Source organism: Cibotium barometz, chromosome 2, assembly GCF_041138505.1.
Source record: "Cibotium barometz isolate CiBa-2024 chromosome 2, ASM4113850v1, whole genome shotgun sequence".
NCBI classification, from domain to species: domain Eukaryota; kingdom Viridiplantae; phylum Streptophyta; class Polypodiopsida; order Cyatheales; family Cibotiaceae; genus Cibotium; species Cibotium barometz.
The window spans coordinates 66,518,945-66,543,839 of record NC_141047.1 but is presented as its reverse complement, the minus strand read 5'-3'; positions in this window follow the sequence as shown (position 1 = coordinate 66,543,839).

Here is a 24,895-nt window from a genome sequence, read left to right as displayed (position 1 = left end):
AGACATCATGCCTTGCAGCCATAGTATAGAATGCAAGGAAAACACAGGATTGTGGTGTTCCTGTAGACAATGCTACTAACATGCTAAGAGAGATTAAAGCACAGGTTGTTAGTTTTTATGATGCATTTGAGGGGAAAATTGAGGTAAAAGGTGAATGTGGAACTGAAGAGGACAGCTCTCAGAGCTCAGAAAATGCTGCAGAGAACTATGTGTTCAAGGAGCATTATGAGGCACAAGACACAGCTTCAGTGGAGGAAGGCGATGTAAGTGCCCATATTGCTGTTGATCAGAAAGCATCAGAGTTGTTTGAAAAGCATGAGAGTAGTCAGAGAACTGAACTGAGAGATGTTATCGAATCGATTTTTGCAGGTGGTAGTGTAAGACATCCTAATGCAAAGATGTATCGTGCCTGGGAGGATCCAACCAGCCCTTCATTTCCCAGCTTTAATTTTGGATCTTAATGGAGTGCTACTCACAATGGTTGACTGCAGATATGCACAAACCCCCCCTATTGGAATATGCTTGAAGTGATAGATATGGGTGGCAGGAAGCTATTAGGGCAAAAGCATGATGCTGAGAGGTTTGTGCAATGGTGCTTGGAACACTTTGATGTCTTTATATGGACTTGTGCTAACAAGGTTAATGCAAACAGAATTTTGAGGTGCTTTATGCCTTTTCACGTTCACCGGTTCAAAGGCGTGCTTACGCAAGAGTTTTGCATAGAGGAGACTAAGTTCCAGAGAATTACCAAGAAACCAGTGTTTTAAAGAAGTTGACCGTGTTTTGGGAGGCTTATCCTCAGTATTCACCAACAAACACTATCATGGTGGATGATAGCGAGTAAAAAACTTTATGGAATCCTCAAGGAACCGCATGTATAGTAAAGAAAATGGAAGATCAAGACCCTGGGGAAATGCAGGCTTATCTTACGACAGTCCTCAGAGGCTGGCTTGATACATGGCTTGGTGTCGAGGATCGCCTCTCCTATACTATAGATACGTCGCTACCAATCATGAAAGATGATGATAGCATAGCTGTGCAAAGGAGGTGGATGTACGAACATATGAACGAACTGTAGTATAGAGAGACTTGTGATTAGCCCATTTTGTTCCCAACAAACTAAATGTAATTTTTATTATGGAGTCCACCTTGGAACCTTGTATATGTTGTAGAAGTGTTCTAACTAACATAATGCGATGGCCATTTTTGCACTCTTGCAAAGCTGTAGACTGGATATATAAGTTATTGTCTTGATTACAGGTATCATTTAGTCTAAATTTGAGACACTGGTATAATGTAAAGTTTTTCAATTTCTTCTATAATGTTTTTGCACTACTAAATTTGAAACACTAGTATAATCTGTAGACTGCTACCTTGGTGCTACCTAGGTGCTTGCAGGCTACTACCAAGTGCTACCAAATTCCTATTGCTAGGTACTGGTATACTGGTGGGTGATAGATTTATTTCCAGATGCTGCTAGGTTAGTATGCAGATGCTTGGTTTATTCCCAGGTGCTGCCAAGCTAGTATGAAGGTGCTACCATACTACTACCTGCTTGATACCATATCACTATCTTCTGCTATCTTGGTGCCACCTAGGTGCTTGTAGCCTACTACCAAGTGCTACCAAGGTCCTCCTACTAGGTACTGGTATAGTGGTATACTTTAGAAGCTCATTAATTGTGCATCTTGAGAAATATGGTCATGCCACATCATAAGACCCATAGTGTAAAAGAATACCTTGAGATGTATGGAATGTGCCTAGTAAGATTTACCATGTACCACAATTTGAGCATCCCTAAGAAAGATGAGGCAAGTTTAATTATCATTCACAGATGCCCACAAGCCTGGTGTGGCTCTTGGTGACCCTTGCCTGCAAGAGATCAGCATGAGTAGATGAGGATCCAAAAAAAAACAAGTATGTCCAAAAGAAACAGCTTGAATTATTTTCAGCAAGCTATACATCAAAGGGAGTGCTATTGTAAATAGCCTCATATGCTTTTGGGGAAATCAAAAATCTCATCCCACATCCTTGAACCTTTTATATTGGGAACTTGATGGATCTTACAAGGTGGGATGACAAAATAGCTTCAAGCTTGCGCCGTAATAGCTTATACTCATAGGGATTTCCTTTCACTTGTTTGTACCATATTCCCTTGACAACAAATGAACTAGCAAGGCAAACATTCCCCCAGCCAGCTGTTAGCTTAGTATTAGATTTTTGCTTCTGAGCTGTGCATTTCAAGACATAAAAATTTGCAAGCTCCTCATTGTCATGAGGAGCTATGACAACAAAATTGTCACCAATGCAAAGTGCATCACTGAAAGCATCATGGTGTCCTTCGTATTCAAAATCTTCAACTTCATTAGCATCTCTGACATCTTCTGAAGGTTCAGGGGTAACATACTCCCACTTCTTGACATGTGACTTCCTAGAGCACCTCCTCCAAAGGCCTTGCATACAAGAATTGCAAAATCATGATAGCTGCCTGCATCTGAGAGCTTTTCCATTTGTTGAAGAGAGTAACCTGAGACACAATGTATCCCACGAGCGCCATCCACAGATTTGCAGTCCCACTTCTTGCTTCTATCCACGTCGCCTTCCTTAACTTCCCAAAACACCCTGGTAACTGGTCTTACTTTGGCATATGTGGTAGCAGCCCCATCACACATGGTTTCTCTTAAAAAGGCAACCACATACTCTGCACATTGCAATTTTCTACAGTCTAGCTTAAGCTGCTCTTGAGTCAAATGTCTCCTGCACCATCATGTTCACCCTTCCCATGACCAGATCCCGAGAAATGATGTGTCATCTTTAACCCTGTGAGAGTCCCATACTGGGCAACAAAGTAGAAAGGCCTCTTTGCCTTAAACTGTGAGCCTGCCCCATCTGACCACACCCAATGCTCCTTGAGCGATAAGCCTAGCTCTTTCAACCATCCATGATGGAGCATGAAGCAATGTTGAACAAAAAGAGTATCATGAGTTTTATCATCAGAAATGTAAAAATGATAATACTTTTGAAGACTTCCTGCAATCTGCACATATGTGATATGGACAAATATTGTAACTTGGCAAGAAAATCAATGCATTGATTGAATCTCATTTTGTTCTTTGAATGTATAATTTTTAGCAAAGTCTACAACTGAAACAACCACATCGTCAGGAAATACACGTAGACACTCTTTAAATTGCTTAGCTTGCCATCTGTAGATAAAGTTGTGCTTTATGAACTTTTGTAAGTGATCCTAAATAGTTCCCCAGGTTGCATCTCCTTGTGGGAGAGAACTTTTCTTTTCTTTTTCTTGCCAGAATCTGTTTCACCAACTTGAATGTCTTCAAAAATCTTCACCTTTATTGTGCGTACGCTACTTGATTCCTCCATAGGACACGTCGATAGCTTCTTTGAGGGTCCACAAGATGGGCACTCTCCCATCAAACACTTCAAAGCAAAGAAGTTTGAATTGCTAGGCTTCAAACACAATACTGATTCCCACAAATTTGTAAGGCTTGAGTAAGTTTGTGTGTGAGCTGTGCATTTTTCTCCAACACCACAAATGTTACATTGACATATACACTCTTTTCCATGCACACCTGGACCAGCTTAGCATAAATGGTTGATAGCATCTCGTAAGAATAACATCTGGACATGTGTGATGCAACAACAAATGTACCGATCTTGAAGCTTGCGTACAAAATAAGGCTTCAGCTTTTAAAATGCTCTTTGGTGAATCTGTACCTATGGATGACTCTGTTTGAAAGCAAGAAAGAATTCTACCTGCAATAAATCAGGACAATAAATCAGCCTATGAACAACATATATAGCTTATAAAAGTCAAAGAATTAGAACTAACTTGGTAATTTAGAAATTTTTCATGCTAGAAATAAACAATAGCTTTTAGGTTAAAGGTTTGGAACAATAGCTGTCGTGTTAAGAGTGGTAGCTATTTGGTTAGAGTGGGCGGCACCACCAGGTAGATAAGGTAGCAACCATGTTAAGAGTGGAAGCTACTAGGTGAACAATGGTGGCTTTTAGGGACAGAAAGGTAACTACCAGCTTTGGAACAGTAGCTGCCATGTTAGCAGTGGTAGCTGCCATGTTAGCAGTGGTAGCTACCTATTAAGAGTGAAAGCCACCAGGTAGGTAAGGTAGGAATCATGTTAAGAGTGGAAGCTACCAGGTTGACAATAGTGGCTTTTAAAGACAGAAAGGTAACTACCAGCTTTGGAACAGTAGTTGCCATGTTAACAGTGGTAGCTACCTGTATAGAGTGAGAGCCACCAGCTAGGTAAGGTAGCAACCATGTTAAGAGTGGAAGCTACCAGGTTGACAATGGTGGCTTTTAAAGACAAAAAGGTAACTACCAGGTTTGGAAAAGTAGCTATGTTAACAGTGATAGCTACCTGTATAGAGTGAGAGCCACCAGCTAGGTAAGGTAGCAACCATGTTAAGAGTGGAAGCTACCAGGTTGACAATGGTGGCTTTTAAAGATAGAAATGTAACTACCAGCTTTGGAATAGTAGCTGCCATGTTAACAGTGGTAGCTACCTGTATAGAGTGAGAGCCACCAGCTAGGTAAGTTAGCAACTATGTTAAGAGTGGAAGCTACCAAGTTGACAATTATGAGATCCCTGTTCCCACCGAGCAACGGATTCGGGGTACTAGCAGCGGAAGTAGCACTTCTCATGTGGGACAGGGGTCCCACATTCGGGGCCTCACCCACGGATATCCGGACAACAGACTAATCCATTGGTTTCTCCAAAACCGAACCCGGAAAAACTTCCTTTACCTGGAAAGCACGGGCGATTCCACCAGGATAACTGTTTTCTCTAACGTAGTCAAGACCATTACTGATCAAACTAATCCGACTACTCCTATAAAGGTACTTGATCAGATTAAGGAAGAAACTTGCACTTGGATCATTAGGATCAACGCTTTTTTCCCCATCGAGAGGCACAGCCGTTGATTCCTATCCATAGAACAATTACTATCCAGGATTTACTTCATCTATCATAATAATAGAAATTGAGTCTCGATTTACGGATCCATCAGTCCAGCCTAACCCCATCCGATCCCATGGGTTAGCCAACCGCCCAACCACTGTAGTGATGGGATCCAATTAGGAATTTGGTTAGGTTTTGTCCCGGGTACCAAGGAAAAGAGTTCCAAGGCCCCCTAGCCGGAAGTTCATGCAAACATAAAACTAGTCACACCACTTACACACCCAATATGAAATTGCCTTTTTCTCAGCATCAGCTGACTTTAAAATAATCCTTTAATAAAACCATTATGTCACTGATGACAATCCTCAAAGTCTCTCGTTGAATCCTTATTTCCAGTCATTCATTCATCGCGGTACTTATAGCATCATTGGCAACCAGAACGCTCACCACCTGTTCACTCAGGGGCCTTTTCAATAGTTCCTAGCTCATAGTACCCGACAAATTTTTCACATATAAAATCAAAATGGAATCCTCGTTGAAGATCAGCAAGATCAACCAACAGACCCATATAAAAGAGCCATGGACTCATCCGTTGAGAACCAGTAAGGTCAGTCAACCAGATCCATGCCCGGTTTCAGAAAACAATTTTTACTCTTGTTCCAATATCTTCGGCGACCCAGAGCCCGAGTACCGTATGGTCAGCACCCTCTAGGATCCTTCGCAGCAGCAGGTGACCTAGTGCTTCACTCATAGGCTGCTTCCTTGGTCCCTCATCCATCGTACCGGAAGCTCACCATTTAAATCAAACCGAGGCTGGTCAAGACCTCGGTCGACCTTGCTACGCGAGACGTCCTCCATTGACTCTCCGTCAGCAGTTGCAACTTATCAGTTAGGTCTCCATGACCTTAATCCACAAGACGGTCAAAATGCTTCCCCAGCATTCTTGACATAAAACAGTCATTTACAAACAGTCACAAAATACAGTTTCTATATCGAACTCTCGTCTTTCCACATTATCCTTCCTCAATCCACATTACTTAATCCACATTCCATTCAATGTGTATTCATTTTCATCCATTTACTCATATCGACAACACATTATTTTCCACACGCATTCACGTTCATTATTCTACATTCACCTCCATGTTCGTACATCCACATCATACCTCCAATCCCACATCCACATCATACCTCCAATCCCACATCCACATACATACATCCACATCTGCATTCACACATATGTATACATCCACATCTCCATACATACATCCACATCCACATTCACATTCACATCCATACATCTACATCTACATGCATACATCCACACCTCCATGTATACATCCACATCCACATTCTCATTCACATCCATATTCCTACATCTACATGTATACATCCGCATCTCCATATATACATCCACATCCACATTCTCATTCACATCCATACATCTACATCTACATGCATACATCTACATCTCCAAGTATACATCCACATCCACATTCTCATTCACATCCATACATCTACATTTACATGCATACATCCACATCTCCATGTATACATCCATGTCCACATTCTCATTCACATCCATACTTCTACATCTACATGTATACATCCACATCTCCATGTATACATCCACATCCACATTATCATTCACATCCATACTTCTACATCTACATGTATACATCCGCATCTCCATGCATACATCCACATCCACATTCTCATTCACATCCATACTTCTACATCTACAACCACATTCACATTTATACATTCATTTCCACATTCCCATTCATATAGCCCCATACGCCTTCACATTTATTGTTTTACATCGCATCCAATCTCGCCCTATCACAACCCATATACATCATATCTCATCACATACACTTCTTATCTCATCCCATACACATCTTATCACATCTTAAATCATCTCATATGCATCTTATCACATCTTATCACATCTCATACACCTCTTATCACATCTCATACACCTCTTACAACATCCTAACTCATCCCATAAGTATCTTATCACATCTCATCACATCTCATACACCTCTTATCACATCCTAACTCATCCCATAAGTATCTTGTTGCATGACGAATGAAGATCAATACAAGGATGCAACAAAAAAGACACTTAGGGCTCTTGAAAAGAGTTCAAAGTTGTAGATGAATGTGGGAGAGGGCTTGACAATAATCCCACATGGGAACTTTTGGGAGTTCTAGAATTTTTGTATAAAAGGTGGCCCATTTGAGAGCTAGGGGGACTCTTTGGTCATTTGGTTGAGAGGCTCATAGAGAGAGCTTGCTTCATAGCTCCTTCTCAAGTGCTCTCCCAAGGCTCTCCATCTCCATTCATGCTTCAATCTTGTACTCTCTATTCTTTACATTTTCAATGATATGAGGTTTTGGTCTACATACTTGCTAATCTAGATTTCTTAATGATGTTTTGATTTGTGAGTTGTAGAGTGCTTGTAATGAAGCTTGTGCTTGAAATAATGTGTAGTTGAGGCTTGTGTGATAGCTCTTTGCATATTAGGTTCCTTGCATAAGTTGCATTTGTGTGCTTAAGTGTAGCCTAATCTTGATGCTTTGATTATGTAAGATTGATTGCTTGAGTGATGAAGAAGGATTGAGTAGGACTAGAAGTTATTAGTGTGTGGTTAACTCTTCTTCTCCCATTCGGGATAGCCTCTATGCGCTAACCGGGTTGCATTCACGGATTGATAAGTGTGTGGGTTGGAGTGTAGCCTCCGCTATGCTATGATGTCCCAAACAATGGCGCCGCTGCCGGGGAACGCACACCTAAGTTAGTGAAGGGTGTTAACCATTACTTCTTACTAAGTGCTCCATTGATTGCAAAATCGTGGATTAGGGTAGATTAGAGTAGAGTTTGCAAGGGCATTGAGTGTGTGATCTCAAGGGCGCCTTGTGTGTTTTCGATTTTTTGATTAGAAGCCAAAAAAAAAAATTTAATTAAAACCCCAATGCGGTAGAGAAATCCCGCCATTAATAAGATTTATGCACTTTCTGTTTTTGCATCTTTGACGGGGTTGGCGAGTGTTAGATAGGAAGTGTTGACGGCGGCTTTTCCTTTATGGTTTTGTTGTTTTGTTGGGAGACATCTCCATCATTAGAAGCAAAGACAAATAGATATACATATATATATATATCTATATATATATATATGTATATATATATGTGCAGGGAGGCGGCCAGCTGAAAATGTAGAAGGTGGCCTTAAAAAAATTATAAATCTATATATATATATATATATATATTTGCAGCGTTGAGCGCTGCATCAAACGCTGCATCGTGGAAAGGCTGCTGAAAGAAGACGAGAGGCGGCCGACGGCGTACGTCTGCATTGTGCGCCTGCAATAGGAGCAGAGGAGAAGACGAGAGGCGGCGTTGGCATAGGCGGGAGCATTGTGCGCCTGCAGTAGGAGCAGAGGAGAAGACGAGAGGCGGCTTTACAAAAAATATATATATATTTCATACAGGCCGTGAAGGAGGCGCAGCTGGCAGAGCGCTGTGGAGGGCGTCTGCAGCTAAGGCGGCTGAAGAAGGGGCTGGAGCTTGAACAAGACGTCTGACTGAAGCTAACGAAGGCTAGCCGCAAGTAGTGCAGTGGCGAGGGCGTTGCTGCAGTGGCCAACGTAGGCCACAAGAGAGGTTGTGGCGGCGGTTGTGAAGGCGGCTGGAGGCCGGCACAAATGGCAAGCAAGCATCGATTGGCTGCAGCTAAAGGCCGGTAGTAGGCGGCTGCGCTGAAGGCCACGAAAGCACAAGAAGGAGGAGCGACTGGCAGCTGGCTACAGAGCAGACAAAGAAGAAAGAGGACGGGTGACTGCAGCTGAGAGCAGAGCCGCAAGAAGGCGAAGAAGCACGTGAAGAGGCTAGCGGTGCGACGATGAATCCGGAAGCGGGCGAGCGAAGGATAAGGTAGGTGGTATTTTTTCCATTTTTTTATTTTTATTAATTTTTCAATGTTTTGTTTTGTATTTTTAAATAAAAAACAAAAAAATAATATTTTTTTTATTTAAAAAAAAGAGAAAGAAAAAATAATTAAATTTAGAAAAAAAGAAATTTAAAAAAAGAAAAAAAAAGAGAAAAAACAATTAAATTAAAAAAAACAATTTTTATTTTTTGAATCCATTGTTCCTTATTTAAATTTTTGCATAATTAAAGTAGCTTGCATTTTTTATTTTTATTTTTTTTAGAATTTTTGTAAATGATGCATAATTAGTAAATTCATATTTTTTATATTTGGCACGAAATTTATTAGTTAAAAAAAACAAACAAACAAACAAACAAACCAAAAAAAAAACCAACAAAAGAAAAAAAAACAAAAGAAATTTTTTTAAAAAAAATTCTATAAATTAAGTGTTTTTTAGGAGTTTATTTTTTATGCACATTTTGTAATTCTTCATTTTTAATTTTTTTGCATAATTAGTGTAACCTGCATTTTTTAATTTTTTGTAACTTTGTGCATAATCAGTATTTTTTTAGTGTGATTCATAATTTTTGTGTAAATTTAAAAAAAATATAAAAATAAAAATCATTAAATCATTAAAAAAAATCATTTAAAAAAATAGGATAGATAGTTACGCCACACATACTCCTTTTAGTGCATTTAGTGATTAGGTAGGTTAAAAATATATATATATATATACATATATATATATATATATTATTTAAAAAAACAAAAAAAAAACAAAACAAAACAAAAACACATAAAAAAACCAAAAAAATTTGACCTTATGCACTTGCGGTCAGGACGTATTGTAGATTCTGCCATAGGGCCTAGGGCACCTTCTAGAGTACCTACGCAGGAAAGTGGGACCCAATCGGTAGGCAATTTGGCAGATATTGCTGAAACCCTTTCTGAATCCCAATCCGATACCCTTTCCTCCAGAACAACTAGTTCATTGTCCATGGACAATCTAGGGCCAACAAATAGTCATCCCGTAGCCCCAAATAGGACACCCTCAAGATCCTTTAATCCATTTGAAGCCGACACCTTGGGGTTAACACTCAATGTAAGACTCCAATATGTCTACACAAATGCTCAAGGAGTTGAGATCTTTAGGGACCCACAACAACGGTATCTTGTTAAGATCGCAGACATTTTCTCAGAACTTGATAGAGCACCTCTAGTCAATGACCAGGGTAACATGTGCATGGGTGGAGATGGTGTTCGCTACGAAGTCACCTACCATCCAGAAAAGGTAGACAAATTAGGGGAGCTCTCTAAAACTGTAAGATCCCTGTTCCCACCGAGCAACGGATTCGGAGTACTGGCAGCGGAAGTAGCGCTTCTCGCGCGGGACAGGGGTCCCACACTCGGGGCCTCACCCACGGATATCCGGATAAGAGACTAATCCGTCGGTTGTTCCAAAACCGAACCCGGAAAAACTTTCTTAACCGGAAGCACGGGCGATTCCACCAGGATAACTTTTTACTCTAACGTAGTCAAGATCATTTCTGATCAAGATGATCCAATTACATCTATAAGATACTTAGTCAGTTCAAGGAAGAAACTTGCACTTGGATCATTGGGATCAACGCTTTTTTCCCCATTCAAGAGGCACAGCCGTTGATTCCTATCCATAGAACAGTTACTGTCCGGGATTTTTTTTTTCTACCGTAAAAACAAAAGTTTGAGTCTCGATTTACGGATCCATCAATCCAGCCTAACCCCATCCAATCCCATGGGTTAGCCAACCGCTCAACCACTGTAGTGATGGGATCCAATTAAAAATTTGGTTAGGTTTTGTCCCGGGTACCAAGGAAAAGAGTTCCAAGGCCCCCTAGCCGGATGTTCATGCAAAATAAAACTAGTCACACCACTCACACACCCAATATGAAATTGCCTTTTTCAACCAGATTCAACCAGTTTAAAACAATCCTTTAATAAAACCATAGTATCATTGATCACCATCTTCCAATTTATCCAATTGATTCTTAATTTTCCATCATTCCTTCATCAGAGTATCTATGGCATCATTGGCAACTAGAACGCTCAGGAGCCGTTTCGATAGTTCCTAGCCCATAATACTTGGCAATATAATCACTTAACAAGATGGACTCTCGTTGAAGATCAGCAAGATCAACCAACAGATCCATATAAGGAGCCATGGACTCATCCATTGAAGACCAGCAAGGTCAATCAACCAGATCCATGCTCGATTTCAGAAAACAACTCCAACTCTGTTCCAATATCTTCCTCGACGCACGCGTGGGTATCCTAGGCGACCCAGAGCCTGAGCACCGTATGGTCAGCACCCTCTAGGATCCTTCGCAGGTAACCTAGCGCTTCATGCATAGGCCGCTTCCTTGGCCCCTCATCCACCGTACCGGAAGCTCACCATTTTAATCGCACCGAGGCTGGTCAAGACCTCGGCCGACCTTGCTACGCGAGACGTCCTTCATTGACTCCCCGTCAGTAGTTGCAACTTTCTCATCACGACCTTAATCACAAGACGGTCAAAATGCTCCCCCCAGCATTCTTGACATAAAACAATCATTTACAAACAGCATTTACAAACAGCATTTACAAACAGTTTACAATACAATTTCTATTTTAACTTTCATTTTTCCACATTATCCCTCCTCAATCTACATTACTTATTCCATATTCCATTTATATGTATACTCATCCCATCACATCATTTCCATCTCATCACTTCAGATTCCCTCACATCACAATCGTATATTCACATCCATACATCCACAACTATATGCGTACATTCACATCTACATGCATACATCTACATCCCTATGCATACATCCACATCCACATTCACATTCACCTCCATACATCTACATCTACAAGCATACATCCACTCCACATTCACATCCACATCTATACATCTACATCTACATGCATACATCCACCTCTACATCCACATCTACGTCTATACACCTACATCTACATGCATACATCCATATCTCCATTCACATCTACATCTATACATCTACATCTACATGTATACATCCACATCTCCATTCCCATCTACATCTATACATCTACATCTACATGTATACATCCACATCTCTATTCACATCTACATCTATACATCTACATCTACATATATACATCCACATCTCCATTCTCATCTACATCTATACATCTACATCTTCATGCATCCACCCACCTCCACATCCACATCTACATCTATACATCTATATCTACATGTATACATCCACATCTCTATTCACATCTACATCTACATGTATACATCCACATCTCCATTCTCACCTACACCTATACATCTACATCTACATGCATCCACCCACCTCCACATCCACATCCACATCTACATCTATACATCTACATCTACATGCATACATCCACCTCCACATTCACACTCACATCCATACCTCTACATCTACATGCAAACATCCATATCTCCATGCATAATAATATTCTTTTAATTAATCTAGGATGATAGTTCCTAGGATATGGTAGGAAGTCCTCTTTTTATGCTTTGAATGAATTTATTTTATGCGTGATTTCTATAAAAATTTTGCCATAGCTCCGCTACTATGACTGATAAATCTCAATTTTCTTTTCTAAGGGATAAAGCTTATCATTAAGGAAATAATTAGAATGGTCTCTAATTGGGTCATCAATCCATAATGGATTGAATCATCAATGTGCATAAACTAAAAGCATAGCAAAAAGCCATTAATTTGGCCTCAAGCATAGCTTGATTAAGGAAAAGCTTTATGAAAAGCTTCATTTGGATTGAGAATGAGTCATGAGTATGACCATTTCTTGAGTGAGAGAGAGAAATTACATAAAAACCATTAGAATTTAAACATAAATGGGAATTAACTTCTATAGCATTTATTAAATTATGTAACTCTTCACTACTATTCACCAATTAACTTCAATAGCATTTAAAAAACCATACCAATTAAACTTCTCAAGCTTGAGAGGGGTTGAGAAGAGAGAATCATTGAGTAATTATAGAAAAGATCAAAATTCAATATACTTACCTTATAATTTGCTTGATTCTTTATTCACGGTAGAGGCCCCCAACCAATCAATTGGTTTAGTATGTTGATGGAGCCACCAATGGGGATTGAAGAAAGAGAGAAGTATCAAAAACTAGTGAATTATTAAAGAATTCACAGTTCTTGGCTTAGGTAGAGTAGAGTAACAATGCCTAAGACACTCTATATTTTGGCTTAGGTGGAGTAGAGTAATAAAGCATAAGACACTATATATTTTGGCTTAGGAGGAGTAGAGTAACAAAGCATAAGACACTATATATTTTGGCTTAGGTGGAGTAGAGTAACAAAGCATAAGACACTATATATTTTGGCTTAGGTGGAGTAGAGTAACAAAGCATAAGACACTATTTTTTTCAACAAGGGGAGGTTCTATTTATAGGAAAATTTGAGCTCCTAACCAAACAAACTGATTCTAGAATTTTCCAAGTCAGTTTGGTCACTTTTTGACCATTTTTAGGTCAGTTAAGCTAACTTTTTGGAACTAGACTTGAATGAGGAGAGAGGAGAGATGAAATATCTTAATTTTTATGAGTTTAAAACTCATTCAAGCATGTGAAATATGCACCTCCTTTAAAGAATTCCCCTTCCTTACATATGTGTCATAATGGAATCATTTTAATATTACTCATAGTTTTTTACTAATAAGCCTTGTACATTTTCAACTCTTCATCTTATGTGAGCATTTAAGGGACTCCCCTTCCTTACATATGTGTCATAATAAAATCATTATTCCCAAAATATCTCATATTTTTAATATTGCTCATAGTTTTTTATTAATAACCCTTGTACATTTTCAACTCTTCATCTTATGTGAAATATGCACCTCCTTTAAAGAACTCTCCTTCCTTACATATGTGTCATAATGGAATCATTTTAATATTGCTCATAGTTTTTTACAAATAAACCTTGTACATTTTCAACTCTTCATCTTATGTGAGCATTTAAGGGACTCCCCTTCCTTACATATGTGTCATAATAAAATCATTATTCCCAAAATATCTCATATTTTTAATATTGCTCATAGTTTTTTACTAATAAACCTTGTACATTTTCAACTCTTCATCTTATGTGAGCATTTAAGGGACTCCCCTTCCTTACATATGTGTCATAATAAAATCATTATTCCCAAAATATCTCATATTTTTTGAAAAGATGCAGGGGGGAAGAGAGCTTGAGCTCTTGCAAGCACACACACACACTCACAAAACCCTAATAGAGAACACACAAGGTGAGAGGCTGAAAATCTTCTTCTTCTCTACTCAACACTCAACACACCATATACAAGAATAAGAGTACACACAATATGAAAAGGTACTCAACCAATACATACACGGGTTTTCTATAGTGTGAACCCGACTAAATGAGCTGGCGCTATAACTATGCCAGTCTCTAGAATGGCTGTCACACAGCCTGTCATCCCACTGGCCGCATATCACCCAAGATCTCACCAACCATGCCAGTGGTGTAAATGTGGGGCCTATCCCCCAGGCGGGTCATCAGTGGCCACCGCCTCACTAGACGAGCTCGATATCTCAACACTCCCCCTCGAGCTCAACTCCATCTCATGTACACCAAGCGAAGCCCTGAATCTGCGGAGCTTCTCTGTACCCAATGCTTTGGTGAAGATGTCAGCTACCTGATCCTCTGTGCTGACATAAACAAGGTCAAGGTCTCCTGCCAAGACCTTCTCTCTGACGAAGTGGTAGTGGACCTCTATGTGCTTCGTACGAGCATGAAAGACTGGGTTCCTGGCCAACTGTATACTACTAATGTTGTCACAGAAAATGACAACTTGTCTATCCACTGATAGACCCAAATCTGCAAGTAGCTTTCTTAACCAAGCTACCTCACATGCTGCCATAGCAGCTCCTCTGTACTCGGCCTCTGTACTCGATAGAGCAACCGTAGGCTGCTTCTTGCTGCTCCAAGTCACAGCAGCACTCCCCAAAGAAAACATGAATCCACTGGTAGATCTTCTGTCTGAGATACTACCAGCCCAATCAGCATCTGTGTACCCATGTACACATATCTCTGTCCCAGTCTCATAGAATAGTCCACAATGCAAAGTAGACTTCACATACCTGAGTATGCGTCTCACTTCATCCAAATGCGGTTTCCGTGGAACCTGCATAAACTGACTCACCAACCCAACAGCATAGCTCAAATCTGGTCTAGTGATCGTCATGTAGATCAAACTTCCTACTATGCGTCTGTACATAGTAGGATCCTCCAAGATCTCTCCTGAATCTGCACTCAATTTGCCATTCTGATCCAATGGCACAGAAATAGGCTTACAGCCTGTCATACCATACTTGGACAACATGTCCAAGCCATACTGTCTCTGCAGTAATCCAATACCATGTGGTGACCTAATCACCTCAATGCCCAAGAAATATCTGAGCTCCCCCAGATCCTTCATCTCGAACTTCTGTCTAAGCAAGATCTTTACATCAAAGATCTCTGCATCATGGTCCCCCGTAATGATCAAGTCATCTACATAGATGACAACAAGCACAACTCCTCTATCACCATGTCTCACATACAATGAGAAATCTGCATTGGCTACATGAAAGCCAATAGTGACAAGATATTCAGAAATCTTGTCAGACCATGCTCTTGGTGCTTGCTTTAAGCCATACAAGGCTTTCTTCAACCTGCAAACATGCTCGGGGTGACCCACATCCTCATATCCAGGTGGCTGCAACATATACACCTCTTCTTGCAAATCCCCATGCAAGAATGCATTCTTTACATCCATCTGATGTAAAGACCATTGTTTTGACGCAGCCACTGCTATCACAACTCTCACCGTTGCCATCTTGGCAACTGGGCTGAAAGTTTCCTCATAATCAATCCCATATGTCTGCGCATATCCTTTGGCTACCAATCTAGCCTTGTACCTGTTTATGCTTCCATCACTGTTATGTTTAACTTTGTACACCCACTTGCATCCAATGGCTTTCTTGCCTTCAGGCAATTGCACTAAATCCCAAGTTTCATTTCCATATAGTGCATCCATCTCCTCATCCATAGCTTTCTCCCAACACACATTTCCAACAGCCTCATCAATGCATGTGGGCTCAACAACCTGCACAACCTTTGCCATATACGCATAGTGATGTGCCACATAACCATCATATGTAAATCTCTGCACAGGGTTCTTCACTCTCCCTGATCTTCGCAGCTTTTCATTCATGCCTTCCATAGCCTTCTTTACACCAGGTGTTCTCATAGCTGGGATCCCAAGCTCCTCATCAAGGCTCATATCCGAGCCACTAGACTCTCCATCAACATGAGAATGCCCTGCAGAAATGTCAGGCATACCAAGGGGCTCAACCACTTTCTCTTTTCCTTTACGTGATGTACTAATCACATTTGCAGGACTGGTATTATGACGCAGCCTGCCACTCCATGGTCTATCAACAGACCCACTAGATGAGGACTCTCCTGGTCCACTCAAAGACTGTGATTGCTGACCTGCATTATGTGCAACCACACTTCCACTCACATCAGCCCCAACAGCTTCTTTTTCAGCAACATACCAGCTGCTCATCTCATCAAAGACAACATCCCTGCTTACCCTCAACTCACGTGTAGCAGGATTATAACACCTGTATCCCTTTTGCTCAAGGGAGTATCCAATAAACACACATTTTTCAGCTTTCGGATCCAGCTTAGTTCTCAGCTCATCTGGCACATGCACATATGCAATGCATCCAAAGACTTTCAGATGAGACAAATCTGGTTTTCTGCCAGTAAACCTCTCCTCTGGAGTTACATCATGTATGGCTGCAGTTGGAGTCCTGTTCATGATGTATACTGCTGTAGAAACAGCCTCAGCCCAATAGCAAAGCGGCATATTTTTCTCTTCCATCAATGCCCGCGCAATCTCAGCAATATGCCTGTTTTTCCGCTCAGCAACTCCATTTTGCTGCGGAGTGTATCTGCATGTATACTGTCTCCGAATTCCATTCTTCTTCAAAAATTCAGAGAACTCATTGGAGAAGTATTCTCCCCCTCCATCTGACCTTAGGCACTTGACATATTTTCCTGTTTGCTTTTCAACCAAAACTCTGAAATTCTGAAAGTGAGTGAAAACCTCACTCTTCTCCTTCATGAAATATACCCACACTTTCCTTGTGTGGTCATCAATGAAAGTGGCATAGTACCTGCAGCCTCCCATAGACACGGTCTTCGTAGGACCCCATACATCTGAATGCACAACATCTAGTGCATTTCTGCTCACATATCTGTTACGTGGAAACACATGCTTTGTTTGCTTCCCAAATTGGCATGCTTCACAGATTTTCTGCATACCTTCCACTTTAAATTTTGGCAGCCCTGTCACAATTCCTTTTGTCTGCATAGACTTCAATCTCTGTACATTTACATGTCCAATTCTTTTATGCCATATGTCTGTGTCTGCAACAACTCTTGAACCATTTGCAAACATTGCAGCACTCATTTCAGGCATGTCTACATCCAACGTAAACATTCTGCCCACTCTGTTGCCTTTTGCAACCAACCTGCACTTGTCTTTGAAATCTTCAACATAACACCCATCAGGGTTAAACCGAACCTGCAAACCCTGCTCAATCATCTGGCCAACTGAAACCAGATTCTTTGTTATGTTCGGTACATGAAGTACATCTGCAAGGTACTTCACTTTGCCATCCTGCATAGACAATGGCACATCTCCAACGTGGGCAATTGGATGAGCAGTGTCATCCCCTGTTTCCACAAAACCTGGTCTTTCCGGGTTTTTCATCTCCTTGAACCACTCCCCATGACTCGTCATGTGGTTCGAAGCGCCTGAATCCACATACCACACATTATCTTTTTGTGCTGCATCAACATTTTCAGACATGGCATTTACAACATGCTGCATAACAAACAACCTTTCATTGTCCTCATTATTTCTGCTTGAGGATGCATAGTTGTTTTGCTGTACTTTCCCATTTTGCATGTCAGCCTGCTTCTTATAACATTCTGACTGCACATGTCCTGGCTTACCACAGTAGTAGCATTCACGTGCATCATTATATTGCCTTTGCCAATTTCCACGGCCTCTTTGACTCCCCCTGCCTCTGAATTTGCCTCTTCCACCTGCGTGTTGTTGTTGTTGTTGATTCTGGGACTGTTGTTGTTGCTGCTGCTGCTGGCCATAATTCTGATTACCTGTTCGGCCACCTCCTTGACCGCGTCCACGGCCTCCTCTACCTCGTCCTCTTCCTGAACTCGTGTAGAAAGCCTGTTGCTCTGAACTGTTTTTACTTTGTGAAGACTGTTGGTCTTCACCCAAGCTCTTCTCTTCGATAATCAGCATAGACACCAAATCTGTAAAGTTGGGAATGTTTTCCCGAGTCTGAATAGACGTCTTGAACGCCTTGTATTGTGGCCCGAGACCACGTAGACAGACTTCCACCTTGTCATCATCACCTACTGACACACCAATAGATGCAAGGGATTCCACAATACCCTTTATCTTCAATGCATAGTCATTCACAGACATGCTCTTTTTCTCCACAGTATGAAGCTCATTCTTCAACTGTATCTTACGTGCCTTGGTATTTGTTTCATACAGCTTTACCAAGGTATCCCACGCCTCCTTGGGGGACTTGGCATCCTGAATATGCCCAATCATGGTGTCCTGTATACTAATGGAGAGCCAATACATGACTTTCCTCGCGCCTTGGTTCCAGTCTTTAAACTCTTTCACATCTGCAGCAGTCGGATTTATATCCGGTATCTCCGGTGCCTCTTCATGCTCACCTTCTATGTAGTCCCAATAACCTTTTCCCATCAGGAAATTCGTTAACCTGAACCTCCAAGCATGGAAGTTATTCTTGTCCAGCTTCTTAGCCACAATCTGTGTTATGCCATCATTAGACATCTTGCCAAACACACAATTTTACCAGAAACTGCACTCTGGTTTTTCTGCACAACCTGCAGTATTTTCTGCACAGCGGTACTGGAGTACTCAAATGTCACAACCAGTGACTTCAATGTGCATACATACACCCAATGGCAACTGTAGACCTCTTTGCAGCACCCACAGTGTCTGCACAGTCAATCTGTCTTCCTGCAGTTCTTAAAACAGAGTTCTGCAGAGAATCGATGACTTACCCGCAGTGCTCGAAATCGCCTGCTTTCTGAAAAACGGAGGTCCAGACGCGCCCGAAACGCGTTTTCGGCCAGAAAATTTCAGTCCAAAGGACTCTATAGTTGCCCTGTAGCTTCACTCTCGCGAAGAAAGCTCCTCAATCGGAGATCGTTTGCCGGTGCCTCCCGTAGAGCTCCCAACAAGGGTATAGTCACCAACACAATAGGGAAGAGTAGTTGAAGCTCTTACCCTCGTACCGCTTCCTGTGGTTCTCTTGCTTGCAGCTCAGCCCTTAGCACGAACCAGGCTCTGATACCATGAAAAGATGCAGGGGGGAAGAGAGCTTGAGCTCTTGCAAGCACACACACACACTCACAAAACCCTAATAGAGAACACACAAGGTGAGAGGCTGAAAATCTTCTTCTTCTCTACTCAACACTCAACACACCATATACAAGAATAAGAGTACACACAATATGAAAAGGTACTCAACCAATACATACACGGGTTCTCTATAGTGTGAACCCGACTAAATGAGCTGGCGCTATAACTATGCCAGTCTCTAGAATGGCTGTCACACAGCCTGTCATCCCACTGGCCGCATATCACCCAAGATCTCACCAACCATGCCAGTGGTGTAAATGTGGGGCCTATCCCCCAGGCGGGTCATCAGTGGCCACCGCCTCACTAGACGAGCTTGATATCTCAACATTTTTAATATTGCTCATAGTTTTTTACTAATAAACCTTGTACATTTTCAACTCTTCACCTCATGTGAGTATTTACTCATTTTTGGGTATTTTCTTTTTTACAATTTGGATTTATCTCCTCCCTACACATGGATTGATGCTATTGGCCCATAGAAACCTTAATTGGACCATAGTCTAAAGATTTCTGAAAATCTAGACCCTTAGGCTAAGGTTCTTTATACCTATTTCCAATTAATTCCAATTGCACATTGGAAAATTCTTTTTAAATTTCTGTTTCAAGGAAACTCATCTGAATTATAAGAGATATTTTTCTATCCAAAAATATTCAAAATCTGAATATTCTCTCTCTAGAATATTTTCTCTCTCTAGGTTAAAACAGCCACAAACAAGATCTCTTATATTTCAGAAAAGGAATTGATTACAGGGGAATATATTAGACATCAAAAAGGGGTTGGGAGAGGAATCTTACATTCTACCCCACTTAAAAAACGCGAGATGTCCTCATCTCGCAGCTTGGAATAATTTCGCAAGATGCACGAATATGAGACTTAGAGAAAAATTTTAATCACGATTAACCACCAAGAAAAGTCTTAAAGAGAGCAAGATTCAAAATAAGAACAAGATATAAACTTTATTCATTCACGGGACTTATACAGTAAAGATAGAAGAACTCTTTACACTTCCATAAGCCCGTCCATCATATGGTCACAAAAGCAGTCCTCACAAGCTGCACAAGTATAGGGTAACTCATCTATGGGAATGATTCTGCTCGTTATTGCCGCACCTATCTCAGTGGTATGAGGTGATCTAACAAAAGGACCTCTGAGAGGCAAGCCAAAAACAGGGTAAAGGCATATCTTCTCATGAGGAAGAAAACATGCCAGTAAGAAGACCCGCTCAGAAAACCCAAGATGCCTTGATCTCATGACACAGTAGTATCGGGGACCCAAACCCAAAGCTTCAATAACCATGGCCAAGCGGACATTGTTACGAAAGTGTTGCTGACCCCAGGGTGTTACCCTAGTTATGTTTTGATAGGTCCGCCATTTGGTCTGCGCTATAGAAGTTCCTAGGTGAGGAAAAAGTGAGCGCTCATACTGTTCTATAAAGTCTTTCTTCACAGACTCTCTTGCGTCTTGAAGGTGAGAAATCATCAGGGATAAAACTAATTCCTGTTGCCAAGCTATGAAGGAGATTAAGAAAGAAAGGAGATTGATGGGAGTAAGATTACTGTGAGTGACAAGTAAAAGTTACGACTTATATAAAGGAAGGAGCTAGCGTAACCTAGAAGCCAATGGTAACTTACCACTGAAGTTTTACCGTCTTTCCATGATTTGTGTTTGACACATTTTTCTATAGAAGGCATTAAGAATTTTGAGATGAGGAGATAAAAGAACTTGTAGGCTAAGTCACCTACTTTCATTGAATTCAGATATAAGGATCACAATATCTGGGGGATAACTTCTTATACTCCCCAAGAGATAAAGAACTTCTTTTGGGCCATACTCGAATGAAAACCAAAACCTTGGTATCCAAAACACCGATTCTTGCTTCTAAACTCATTGTTCTAAATCCTTAAAATAGGCGTGACTCCTGAGAAGTATTTTAGGAAAAGGGTATTCCTTTTTTTAAACAGAAACTTTCTTTTATTTTAGAGAGGGAATAATTATAAGATCCGAAAGGGAGATTCTTACTCCTATATACCTCGAAGGCTGGGGAGGAATCTTACATCCTACCCCACTTAAAAAGTGCGAGATGTCCTCATCTCGCAAGGTAGAGGACAGCTCTTATTCTTAAGATCCAATTTTTATTCTGGGGTTGTTTATATTCTGGTCAACCCAACAGAACACTGGGATAAATATCCCTTATATAAAACTCATCATTAAATAACAATTCATTCAGATTATATCATTCATATCTTTAACATGATAATGGTCCATTAGACCGAAAAGTTTTCTTCGGAACATTCCTCCACACGGAAATTTCAGTCAAGCAAGTTCTCAATTTGACATCCCTTAACTTGATCTACCGGTCAAGTATTAACAGTAGCAATCTGACAGCACAACCCACTAACCTCATAGTGATTTGCTGAATTCGTTATCATCATTCTAGTTATGAATATCATCACAGGGACTCGTCCCATTCCCCCTCATTGTGGTTTCATTATATTTCAACTAATTTTTAAAAATCAACATTTTTCAATCAGCATTTTCAATCAGAATCCAAATCAATTCATTCATTCTCAAACAGAATTAAAAATCATATCAATCACATTCGAAATCATCATCTAGATAGCATTAACGCTTATAATTTCAAGTCTTAGATTTACTCGTATATACTGTCAGTAAAGAGCTGCAGTATACTCCCGGTATATACGGGTAGTCACGGCCCTTGGAATTATAAGGTAAATACTATCATGTCTAGGCCTCAAGCAAGTCAGGGATTCTATATAATTGCGGTACTTCCATCTGAAGAACCGATTACCAAATTATGAATTTCAGTTTGAATATCAAATTGTATGAATTATATCACACAATTATAACCTTTTGGTGTTTCTTGATAATTTTTTGACATATTTGTCTTCTCAGTTGATCTTTATTAACCAAATGCTCTGATACCAACTGTAAGATCCCTGTTCCCACCGAGCAACGGATTCGGGGTACTGGCAGCGGAAGTAGCGCTTCTCGCGCGGGACAGGGGTCCCACACTCGGGGCCTCACCCACGGATATCCGGATAAGAGACTAATCCGTCGGTTGTTCCAAAACCGAACCTGGAAAAACTTTCTTAACCGGAAGCACGGGTGATTCCACCAGGATAACTTTTTACTCTAACGTAGTCAAGATCATTTCTGATCGAGATGATCCAATTACATCTATAAGATACTTAGTCAGTTCAAGGAAGAAACTTGCACTTGGATCATTGGGATCAACGCTTTTTTCCCCATTCAAGAGGCACAGCCGTTGATTCCTATCCATAGAACAGTTACTGTCCGGGATTTTTTTTTTCTACCGTAAAAACAAAAGTTTGAGTCTCGATTTACGGATCCATCAATCCAGCCTAACCCCATCCAATCCCATGGGTTCGCCAACCGCCCAACCACTGTAGTGATGGGATCCAATTAAAAATTTGGTTAGGTTTTGTCCCGGGTACTAAGGAAAAGAGTTCCAAGGCCCCCTAGCCGGATGTTCATGCAAAATAAAACTAGTCACACCACTCACACACCCAATATGAAATTGCCTTTTTCAACCAGATTCAACCAGTTTAAAACAATCCTTTAATAAAACCATAGTATCATTGATCACCATCTTCCAATTTATCCAATTGATTCTTAATTTTCCATCATTCCTTCATCAGAGTATCTATGGCATCATTGGCAACTAGAACGCTCAGGAGCCGTTTCGATAGTTCCTAGCCCATAATACTTGGCAATATAATCACTTAACAAGATGGACTCTCGTTGAAGATCAGCAAGATCAACCAACAGATCCATATAAGGAGCCATGGACTCATCCATTGAAGACCAGCAAGGTCAATCAACCAGATCCATGCTCGATTTCAGAAAACAACTCCAACTCTGTTCCAATATCTTCCTCGACGCACGCGTGGGTATCGTAGGCGACCCAGAGCTCGAGCACCGTATGGTCAGCACCCTCTAGGATCCTTCGCAGGTAACCTAGCGCTTCACGCATAGGCCGCTTCCTTGGCCCCTCATCCACCGTACCGGAAGCTCACCATTTTAATCGCACCGAGGCTGGTCAAGACCTCGGCCGACCTTGCTACGCGAGACGTCCTTCATTGACTCCCCGTCTCAGCAGTTGCAACTTTCTCATCACGACCTTAATCACAAGACGGTCAAAATGCTCCCCCCAGCATTCTTGACATAAAACAATCATTTACAAATAGCATTTACAAATAGCATTTCCAAACAGCATTTACAAACAGTTTACAATACAATTTCTATTTTAACTTTCATTTTTCCACATTATCCCTCCTCAATCTACATTACTTATTCCATATTCCATTTATATGTATACTCATCCCATCACATCATTTCCATCTCATCACTTCAGATTCCCTCACATCACAATCGTATATTCACATCCATACATCCACAACTATATGCGTACATTCACATCTACATGCATACATCTACATCCCTATGCATACATCCACATCCACATTCACATTCACCTCCATACATCTACATCTACAAGCATACATCCACTCCACATTCACATCCACATCTATACATCTACATCTACATGCATACATCCACCTCTACATCCACATCTACGTCTATACACCTACATCTACATGCATACATCCATATCTCCATTCACATCTACATCTATACATCTACATCTACATGTATACATCCACATCTCCATTCCCATCTACATCTATACATCTACATCTACATGTATACATCCACATCTCTATTCACATCTACATCTATACATCTACATCTACATATATACATCCACATCTCCATTCTCATCTACATCTATACATCTACATCTTCATGCATCCACCCACCTCCACATCCACATCTACATCTATACATCTATATCTACATGTATACATCCACATCTCTATTCACATCTACATCTACATGTATACATCCACATCTCCATTCTCACCTACACCTATACATCTACATCTACATGCATCCACCCACCTCCACATCCACATCTACATCTATACATCTACATCTACATGCATACATCCACCTCCACATTCACACTCACATCCATACCTCTACATCTACATGCAAACATCCATATCTCCATGCATAATAATATTCTTTTAATTAATCTAGGATCCTCTTTTTATGCTTTGAATGAATTTATTTTATGCGTGATTTCTATAAAAATTTTGCCATAGCTCCGCTACTATGACTGATAAATCTCAATTTTCTTTTCTAAGGGATAAAGCTTATCATTAAGGAAATAATTAGAATGGTCTCTAATTGGGTCATCAATCCATAATGGATTGAATCATCAATGTGCATAAACTAAAAGCATAGCAAAAAGCCATTAATTTGGCCTCAAGCATAGCTTGATTAAGGAAAAGCTTTATGAAAAGCTTCATTTGGATTGAGAATGAGTCATGAGTATGACCA